The sequence below is a fragment of the Coptis chinensis genome, chromosome 9 (assembly GCF_015680905.1).
Source record: "Coptis chinensis isolate HL-2020 chromosome 9, ASM1568090v1, whole genome shotgun sequence".
In the NCBI taxonomy this organism is placed as follows: Eukaryota; Viridiplantae; Streptophyta; class Magnoliopsida; order Ranunculales; family Ranunculaceae; genus Coptis; species Coptis chinensis.
Window position 1 is genome coordinate 71185040 of NC_141464.1, and position 11411 is coordinate 71196450.

At 36.5% G+C, this 11411-nt stretch overlaps 1 long non-coding RNA gene across 2 annotated transcripts; it reads left to right on the plus strand.

Moving 5' to 3' along the window:
• The first annotated feature begins 8983 nt into the window (after positions 1 to 8983).
• Positions 8984 to 10580, plus strand: LOC147477791 (uncharacterized). Of its 2 annotated transcripts, none has more exons than XR_015207830.1 (4): positions 8984 to 9152; positions 9408 to 9542; positions 9731 to 9934; positions 10296 to 10580. It is a non-coding gene; the product is annotated as an uncharacterized LOC147477791 (long non-coding RNA). The 2 variants fall into 2 exon arrangements; XR_015207829.1 differs by having other exon boundaries at positions 8985 to 9152; positions 10276 to 10580.
• The last annotated feature ends 831 nt before the right edge of the window (positions 10581 to 11411 follow it).

Here is an 11411-nt window from a genome sequence, read left to right on the forward strand (position 1 = left end):
GTCGTTTGGGTCTGATGATGATGGGGTAGTGTTTGAGTGTGTGAGGGCTGAAAATGGTGGCAGTTGGAAGCTTGAAAACAAGCTTTAATGGAGGTCGATTTTTATTAGATCTAGTTTTGAAGGAGATAGGGATTTAATGATTTGGGGTTTTTGTGTTAACAAATGTTGTTGGGTTTTGGATTTAGTGTAAAACCGATTTGATAAAGTTTGGAATAGTGGTGGCCGGCGATTTGGTGGTGGTGGAGGCTGCTGGAGGAAGGAGATGACCGGCTGGGCTTGGGCCTGGGTCGGTTTCTCTTGGACTTTGCCTGTTGGTTTTTGTTTGGGCCGGTTTAGGTTGTTGGGCCGAAATGTTTTATTGGCTTGGCCGAAATTTCAATGGTGGTTGGACCGAAATTTCAGTTTAGTGTTAGTTGTGGGCCGAGTTCTATTCCGGATTTGGGCCAAACTAATTAGTTGTTGTGGGCCAGTTCAGTTTCAGTTTTTGGGCCTAAACACTAGTTAGTTATTGGGCCGGATAAATCCTTTGTTTCGGACCAGTTTCATATTAAGTTGTGGACCAGTTTAAGTTAAGTTTTGGGACAGTTTTCTTTGTTTGTTTTCGGGCCGAACTCATTTGTGTTTTGGGCCAATTTCTAATATTGCTTGGGGCCAGTCCATTGGACTTAAAAATAGATCTTTCTGGGTCTTTACATGTTTAGACTTTCGGGTTTTAAGGTTTGGGCTTGGCCAGTTGGGTCCGAACCATGACCTTAGCCATGAGCCCATGAACCATACACTGACCTTAGCCATGAACCATGGCTATGACCCTGAACCTGTCGAACACGGAAACGACAGTTTGACTTTGACCAGGACAGTTTGACTTTGACCATGACATGTTGAGTTTGACCTTGACCGTGATGTGTTGACCTTTGACCTTTGACCAGGACATATTGACTTTGACTTTGACCATGACATGTTGAGTTTGACCTTGACCATGATGTGTTGACCTTTGACCTTTGACCGTTGACTGTGAATGTTGACCGTTGACTGTGAATGTTGACTTTTCCAGTTTTTCATATGTTTGTTTATATGGATATATATAGTAATAAAATATTGTCGATATTGTATAACTTGGTTGGTCATTATCTAATTTAGATTTGACGTGAGTAGTGTGTAAAGCGTATACATATTGGGCTTTGATTGTGGACTGTGGACTGTTTAATTGTGCTACGTTTTATGTTGTATATTATATGGACACATATAGTAATAAAATGTTGTGGAAGCTTGTATATATTTGATTGTCATTATCTAAGAAAGACTTGACATTGATGTTGTGTATTTTTGACACGTGACGATATTGAGATGTTATAATAAAAATGTATGTGATACGTTGAAGTAATTGTGATATTATATAACATGTTGGGATATATATATTGAATGCAATATCTTTGAGAGATGTATAAACGCTCCATTATTTTATATGTGAGATGCTACTATGAGGTAGTATGGTATTGGTGAATGTTTGCCAGGGAGTGTGGTGTAGTGCAATAATATATTGGCACGTGAAAGAATGAAGTTTGGTTATGAGATATAATTGAGATGTTTCAATATATTGTGGCTTAGTGCAATAAGGTAATTGGCCTGCACGTGATATAGTGGAATATGATTATGAGTCATTAATGTATGACACCTGAATAATTTACGTAACGAAAATCCTAGAACCTGACTACCACAACTCATGTGATTGGCCCTTCTGGCGTTTTAGTTAATCTGAATGGCCTTCGGGCAGCCCTTACGGCGTTCAAGAAATTTGAATGGCCCCTCCCGGCGAGCGAATAGTGGCTTGATTATTCCGTTCGCAAAATAGAACGATGATGCTAATATTTTATGCCGAATAGTGGCATTACTTACATAATTGCTTCTGTGTGAGGATTTACCTGGTGTGCGGCATCTCGCTCAGGGTGGTTACGCACGGAGTGATTCATTATGTAAAGGGAAGCATGTGGATGTACATGTTCGGCGTTGGGTAGCGATTGTGGTAGCCAGGGAAACTAGGTAAGACATAGATACGACGTGATTTTAGGGACACACAAAGAAAGCTTTAATTAATATAATTATGGTAATATGTTGGTAAATGATATATCTCTAGATAGATGATATAATATGCTTGGTTGGTTTTTGTTTAGTTAGAACCTAAGGCGCCTCGATGGAGGAACTACCTGCCTTATTTATTATGCGTATAGGTTGTTGTGTGGTTAGTGGGAAGTTAATGCGCCTCAGTGGAGGAACTACCTGCCTAGATTATTGTACTTAAGGATCTTGTATTAGTTGTTGAAAGTTAAGGCGCCTCGGTGGAGGAACTAACTGCCGTATGGAGTATGTATATATTTGTATAAGTATATGTTGTTTTTAGAGCTACTCACACCAGCATTTTTATAATGCTGACCCGATTTGCATGTTTGCTTATCGGGTGTATTCATTCAATGAACATAGTTGATAAGTTTTGACAGGTTTAATGTTGAAGAAGGTTGGCTGCTGCTTGTGGTTTGCGTTAGCATTGCATTTCAGGATGTATTTTGTTTTCCCTTAAGGTGATATAGATTTTCAGTCTAGACAATATATTTGTACTTTCTTTTGTAATTTTAAATAAGGAGTTATTGAAAAGAGATTTGTAACCTAATCTTATTTGTAAATTTTTGTAATGAAGATGACTGTTGTTTAAGTTAAAATTTTTATTGGTTTTAATTATCCGCAAATTTTAAATTGTTTATGGGTTTTTGGGAGTGGAGAGTGCGTCACACCTCGGAGATCGAAGAGTCGGGGACAAATAATGTTTTTCCGAATTCTGTCGAAATTCGGGGTGTGACACCTCCCACTTGTCAACAAGGCCATCTCCTTCAAGCATTCGAACCACTTCAGACATCTTTGGCCTGTGAGCTGGGAGGTATTGAGTGCAGAGGACTGCAACTTGAACAATCTCTGCGACCTCTATCCGGTCATAATTGGTCCCAAGGTCCTTGTCCACCAACACCTCTACCTTCTTCTCTTGTTGTATTTTTTTCACCGCCACGAATGGAAGGTTTCTCAAAGCGATGTCGTCTAAAATGCATATTAAGATCAACAATTTTCTAAAAATTAAATACCAAAAAAGTAAGGAGAACACTACTTCTTAAGTTTTTTTCTTTTAAGAGTTTAAAGGTAAAACAAATACCGATTAGTACTTAAGCTGTTAAACCCCTATTTATTGTGGCCTTCAAACATTAGGACGAGTAGGCACTTAGAATTACTTAAGAGATCGACAAGACAGAAAACTTGATTTCAATATCATCGGACTCAAGTGATAAAGACTTATGGGCTATGGCTATTGCATAGCTGTTGAAAGGTGCATAAGCTGGCGATATATCATACTCCCCACAAGCACTCCTCTTCTATCTTCTCAAGTTAAAATTGATTAAACTCGTACTTCATATCAACTGCTACATATTTGTGGTCTCAAATGTACGAGACTTATTATTGGTTAGAATTACGTAGGAAATCATCAGTCAGTGCCAACTTCTTCCAATGTCATCAGACTCATACTAATGGCTATCACAGATGTCCAAAGAATGCAAAACTATTGATAAATCATACTCGTGCAACCATCCCACTGTAATCAAACTATTGTGAGATTTCTTCTTCTTGTTTACTGTTAACTGAAAAATTGGGGGGTTTATGCAAATATCATATTGACGTTTGGAGGGTTTACACTAACTAATAGTAAACCTCTTAATTTGTTTTAACTAAAGGAAGGAAAAAAAAAAAAAAAAAAAAACTTAATTTGTCAGAAAGGGCAAAATGGTCAATAGGTAAAATACGAGAGAGAGAGTGCAAGAATTAAATAATGGCAACGTTTGGGGGGGTTTCGCAAAGCTAGGTTTAACGTGTTAACGTGGGGGGCAATGCAACATCTATTTCATAAGGGTAAAATGGTCAATAGCTAAAATACTAACGTCTGTTACACACAAAATTAACAGAGTGGGGGGCAAACTCAAATGATTTTAAAAATAGGGGGTTTAGTCAAACCGCTACCCATCTGTGGGGGGTTAAGTCAAAATTACCCTTGATTTTATAACGAGTTGTGATCACATTATACAAATCCTCAAAATAGTTTATTATGTCTCTCAAACCAAACACACAAATAAATGTATCTCTAATGGCATTCCGCACACGTTTTCCAACCAATGAGAGTCTCTGGAACCCCACCCCACTTCCCTTAGATGTGGGCAATCGAAAAGAACACACACCAACAAGAAAAGTGAGCAATACAATACAAAACAACACAACACGTACATAGATATATGTGGAAACTGTAGCAGGTAGGGAAATCACACCAGATCCACCATGCTCAAAGGCAGATACGAAACACAGAAACTATCACCCTCATATAAAAAGAAGAGAACTATAAACATGGCCACTTATTGAGGGGGAAATGTAATAGATACATAAAGCTTATAAGCCTGCTTACATATAAAACACGTTAGTTGATTATCACTCAATAATGGCAGCAATCATGTTCTAATATTAAAAATTTGTAAAAAGTTATAAATTTTGTACAAGTACAAATCATAAAATGGCATACTATATAAAAGTAGCAAATAGATACTAGAAGAAAACAAGAGCCTAGTGGAGATGAAACAAAGCAAAAAAAAAATCACTAACATATATCCCATACTCTCAACATAAACTCATAAGCGACATCATACTCTCAACATGACATGCAAACAAACATGGTATTACAACATGACATGCAAACAAACATCAAATACAATAATCCAGAACTGACCTGAAATCTAATCTTGATAACATCAATCCCGCGTGAAAACAAGAGCACAAAATATTTAAGCAAACAAAAGCTTTAGACACTAGAATAAAACAAAATTTTGAATTTTATGCTTATTAATCTTTCTAATTGAAGTCTTGTACTAATGCATGTTCATTAGTCTTTCCAATTATTCAAAGTGTGACGCTAGCTCTAATCTCCATGAACTCCACTCACTTGAGTATAAAATCAATTTTACTTGCAGGTGGAAGAGCTGAGGATTCACATGAAATCTCAAACTGAGAAAAACCGCAAGTGGAAATACAATTGCAGTTGGAAGTATATAGATACAGGTGGAAATGTTCAAAATGGATACCCGTGCTATTGTTATTTTCTTAAGAAACTATTGATGGAATAAAAAAGCAAATGTATTCTCTTAATTCCATTTTCTAGCAAATATTAAGTATAGTTTTCTTAGCCTATAGATTTTCAATTGCAGTAACAAGGATTAGTATTAGCTAGCTGTCTGCATGACATTGTACTTAGCAATTATAATTTTAATCCCATTTTTTTCTTAGAAACTGATGAAACTTATTGATAGTAAGCTCATTGTTTGGAGCTCATTTTCTACAATATATAACAAGTTTGAGTAGGATAGCCCTGACTTCAAATCCCCAAGAGATTGTGAGGGACATAGATTCCAAGCTGCTCCAACTGCTGTAGAAAATTTTGTGAAGGTTAGTTGTTGCTGTTAGAAATAAAAGATTTCATATATGCTAGCTGTTTTCAACAATGCAATAGAGGATGCAATTGACTTCATACTAGTATCGTTGTGTTCTATGAAGGACCCATAGCAATAGGTTTTTGCCATGTAATGAGTGGGATTTCCTTACTTTTCATTTGTGATAGGAAGTCCGAGATGCCTGTCAATCATATATTTTCATTCAAATAAACATCTTCCCTTTAATATATTTCAGCAATTGAATAATTTTTTCCAAGTTATCATTCACAACATAGTAGTTGCATAATTACATCATTGATTGGCACATCGCCCTAGCCAACATAGACAATAGAAGAACTGCATGTTCTTTAATCTGAGTGAAGATATTACCAACAACGCTTGATTCTATGTCCTATCAACCAAGTGTTAAGGGCAGACTTAATGCACTTTAATTACGCTATTCTTAATTAAACATTAGTTTTCATTACGAAAAGTAATTTGTATAAAGCTAAGTACCCTGGCTAAAGTGTAGTTTGGCATAAATTTTCTTGGTAAAGTGCTCCAAATTGTACAAGCATATATATGCAGTAAATAGAACGCCCCAATCATACACTTCAATCTTTAGAAACTTGAATCTTTAAGTTACAATCTATCGAAAACTACCTATTATTTTATCAAACGTGCATGTCTATTGCAATACTCAAACTATTGTGAGAATTTGTTAGGTTCAATTCATCAATAATCCTTGCAAGAGCAAACACCATCCTTGAAACAGTGAAACCTGTTGTTATCCCTCACAATTATTTCCCTTTCAGTCAACTTTTAAATCACCTTAATAGCAGCATGGCAATCTACACACACCCTAAGATTCTTCAACACCTTGATAAATAACTCTGCTCCACTCGCAGCTCCAAGTTCTGTAAATCGTATGCCTTCTCTAATAATAATCTCCAAACTACTTTCACTCAAGGTACATGTATTTGATCTCCTTCTCAGTTTCTGATCAAAATATGTATCTGCAAGCATTCATAGAAACATAAAAAATCAATATAGAATTAAAGGGAAATTGAAAACTATATGCAAACGCATCAAACTAACCTTAAAGAACAATTAACGAGAAATCGAAAACATGATGCAAACAAATTAATTATGTTTGTTGAACTATTTTTTTCTTTTATTAATACTATATTATTATGCCTCAATGCCCTTTCTATGAATCATTACAGTATTCTATAGTTAAAACTTTTTTGATACATAATAATTCAAAAAATATTTAAAAAAATCAAATCAATTTTATGAAAACGGTCCCGTTCGTAACGGGATAAAAAACTAGTTAGTAAGGGGGGTTAAGTCAAGCTAACCTCTTTTGTTTTACAATATATAAAGATTAATTTGTAAAAATATGACGGGATGTAGCTAAACTAGCGCCTTCGAGGTTCGACTCCTCGCATCCCCCTTTTTTTTTTCTTCATAGGACGAGATAGAATCTGTAGTAGAAAGGCTTGTCAGAGAACGAGTTCAGCAATTACCTCAAGGCAATCAAAATATATTATAACTGTTCCTATGTATTCATCTCTTCCCTCAGAGCAACAAACGCTAGCATTCCAGCCATCTCCATCTGGCTTTAGGAAGCTACTTTCTTATGCTCTATTTTAACTTGATTTCACGTAGCATAAGAAGTAAGGATGTTGTCAAAATCTTGATGTCAAGTTGGAGACGCAAAAATAGTAAACAAATATGTAAATAAAACCTCTGCGTTCCAAAAATACAAAAAATCTGGTGTTGTTGAACCTTGCTTGAAGTTAAATTCTCTTTTTCTTACAAAAGTCCATTTCTGGGTGCTTCTTGCGCTAAATGCATGGCATGAATCAAGAGAAAAGGATCAACTGGTAATGAGCCTTGTTAAGGAAAGCTACATTTTCAGGTCCAAATTATCTGAATATCGATCAGTAAACATTTAAATGTGCTTCAACTATTCAATTTATTGTTTTCTAGGCTGCTAGAGGCACCAACATTTCACAGAATACCATGTGCCACAGGTCTTGATGCAGCTGTCCACTTAGATAAATGCTCGATTATTGGAGATTGGAGAAGGATAGTCACTGATATTGTTCTTGGTGGCTTACTCTTTTGTCGGTTTAGAGCCTGTAGCTGGGTATAAAGAGGGGATGATTAAACGTTTAGGGAAAGTATTTAGCTTTTGTTTCTTGGTGATTCAAGGTGTTTAGACTTTTGTAAACTCACTTCCTCTCTTAACTGTTGCCCTTCCATTGATATGTTGTCTTAATTTTATTATTTTTGGAAAGGAGTAAGGACAGTTAATGCGTGAGCTACACTGTTGTTGTTGAATATACTTTATGCTACATGTAGGTCATACTGGCAACGAATGTTGCTGAGGCTTCAATAACTATTCCTGGGATTAAGTATGTTATAGATCCCGGGCTGGTGAAGGCACGCCGTTATAATCCAAGCACAGGGATGGAATCATTAGAAACTGTTCCAACATCAAAAGCACAAGCTGTTCAGAGGAGGTAGCATCTGAACTTTTTATATATGAAGCTATAAGACTAATTTTGCAGCTAAGTTGCATATCTAATCTATGCATGCTACATACATTTGGGCAGTGTATGATCAGCTTTCCTATAATTTTAAAACCTATTGTAAATACTTGATACAGTATATCAAACGCAATGGTTTCTAAATTATATTTTCAGTGTCTTATGATGAACATGTTATCCAGTTTCTCCATGAGTATAGGTGGCTTTCTTGCGTCCTATGAGTCATCCTCAATTTAATTGCACTGTATTGGTTGGTGATGTTCATGAAGTATTCTCATTTCAATTATTCAATTCTACAACGTCTGTTTTGTTCAATCAAGTCTTATTTGAACATCAAGGCTTACTTTGAGGCTATTCTTCTTCATCAAGTGGTGGTCATTTTGAGCTACACTACCAACTTGCATATTGCTGATTTTCCTTGGATGAAATCCTGAAATCTTATAAAATATGCAAATTTCATCTAAAACCTAATAATCCATCAGAGACACTTTTGTAGTTTCCGTATTGAAAGACGGGTTTTCTTGGGTGATTGTCTGATGGACTGATGGAATTATATGAGTATTTAGTGGAAGGATGCCCTTATGCTGATCATATGTTGTACTTTGTCTTAGTGCTACTATGTGTTCTATATAAAAGGTCCTGCTCACATATGTTATTGGTGAGTGGTGACCCACTTAGGAAGACTAACTTGATTTCCTAAACCATGAAATCGTTGAACTCTTTAACCACGGAAAAACAGTAGCTTGCTAACTGAGTAACATTCGATATTTTAAGAACCTTTCTATTTTCCCATGGAGACATCGGGTATTTATAGTTGTTTTTTCCTCTTTTATTCTTAAAGTATAAGATGGGGTCCTTCTTAATTTTGGGTTACACTTTCGTGTTGGTCAAGCAAGAAATGCAAGGAAGAGCTTCTCAAGCCTGGAGGGGGACCATCTCACCTTAGTGAATGTATTTTGGTCCTCCGCAGAGTTCTTGGAGAAGAGAAAATGTCAGGAAGTAAGGATAAAACAGCTGAAAGAAGCCTAAGCAAGTGGTGCAAGGACAATTTCATCAATGGTCGTTCTCTGAGGCATGCTCGAGACGTTCACAGGTTAGCTTACGATAGGGAAAGTCATTTCTCAACTTCTTCTGTATGCCTGAGAAGTAATAGACAGAAGGCTCGAATTATTTTATGCCTACGCCTTGGAAAGTGGATTATGTCCAATCATCTTTGGTGTATATGTTGTAAATTGCATTTGACAGACCTTACTAAGAACCCATTTTTCATATAAGTTATACCTGATGATATTTTACGGTTTCCATCTGTCGTTTTTCATCCTTATGCACACAGTTTTCGTTCTTGCAGTTAAATAAGAGGGCACGCTGAACAGATGGGTTTGCGTATTACTTCATGTGGAGATGAAATGCTTCAATTCCGAAGATGCCTTGCTGCTTCCTTTTTCCTCAATGCAGCTATGAAACAGCCAGATGGTTCTTACAGGTCTAACTTCACATGATCTTATGCAATTGACAACTGAATTTATATTAACCTACACTTGTGACTTTGGATTTATCCCATATAGATGTTACTTGTTACTTGATGGAGCGAAATGCTTATCGGAGCTCTTTGTTCTTACTCTTAATAATTATTTCTAATATGTCAACCTCATATTGACGTTGCTGTGCCAGGGTACGGGCTAGTGGTCAGATAGTGCGGATTCATCCTTCTTCGGTGTTATTCCGGACAAAGGCATATTGCATAATATTCAATGAACTGGTTCGAACAAATGATGATTACATCCGCAACATAACAATGATAGATCAATTGTGGTTACCTGTTGGCACCTGAATTCTCTGCTGCTCCGAATTAAGATATATGGTATAATGGAACAGGTAAGAACCAGCCTTTGATAGAGCAACCTGGTTTCTTGCATATTTTCTTTCATCATGCTGTAGATTCCGTAATATATAATGTCTATTTAGACTGCCTGCGGCTAAAGAAAGTGCACAGGTGCACATTCTGACAAATAAAACAACCAGTAATAATAAAAAAAACACGGAAAGAAATAAGAAGAGACAGAACTTCGAGGAGTACCTAAAGCTATCTGCTAAAAAAATGTGACGGTATCAGTTTCAAATTCTTGGCTTATTTATTAAACATGGTTATTTGACCTCAAACATTTCATTTGCATTTCTTCAATATAGTAAATATATTTCATCGGTGTCATGCGCAGTTTTCACTGCACTTGTTCAGGTGACTTCCTGAAACATATTTTTTGATGGAGTTTTGACCACTAATGGTTTCCTGAAGTAATCAGCTCAGAGTGTGATTGTGGTCCTTCATGGTGCCATTCTCGCTTTGAAAATACTTTACAGGGCTCTTAGGAGCACCAGGAGTCAGCACACATAATACACATGTCAAACATAGAACGCAAATGAAGAGTTTCTACAACCTTTAATTATTGGATTGAGGATGGCAATGTCCGGTTTCCAAAATAAAGGCCAAAATGGTCGCCCGAGGGAAGACTTACTCCATTAGTTTGTGGAACTTTGCAGAATGGGTCAAGTAGAAAGTATTCTATATGCTACAACTTTCTGATTGCTTGGCTGATATCTACTCGTCTTCCATAAAACGTTGTTATATAAGTGATTTCCTTTGTCTGGTTAGTAGTTACTGTGCTGGATTGCTGGAACTTGTTATAAAAGAAACTTAGATTATCACTTTGGGAGAAGAATTTCCAGCAAACAACTCAATTCTTTGTTTCTTAGTTTTCTTCTTAATCTATAAACAGATACATGAATGGCTTATATAGCCTTTAAAGAACACTCTAGATACTAGAAACCACATTAACTATATCACACATTTTAATTAGACTTTTCATTATCCTAGATACAATTAAACTTTCACCAAGACTCTTTGACTTCTAGAAATTTGGTTTAGTTTTCCAACAATGCCTCCCGTAAACCAAATTTGCTTTTGATTCCCAAACTCTCGAGGTTTTGTTTGAACGCCTGTCCACCAAGTGCTTTCGTAAAGATATCTGCCAGCTGCTCATTTGTCTTGCAATACTCCATACGTATTTCACCTTCGTTCACAAGTTCCCTTAAGAAATGAAACCTAATCCAGATGTGCTTTGTCCTGCCATGAAGAACTGGATTCTTCATGATTGAAATTGTAGAGTTGTTATCACAAAATAGAGTTGTTGCATCCTTTTGCTTGTGCTTAAGGCTTTCCAAAATTCCTCTCAACCAAAGGAGTTGACATCCAGCACTAGACGCAACAATGTATTCTACTTCCATAGTAGAAAGCGCTACAGTTGGTTGCCTCTTCGAGTTCCATGAGATAACTCCACTTCCAAGATTAAAGGCG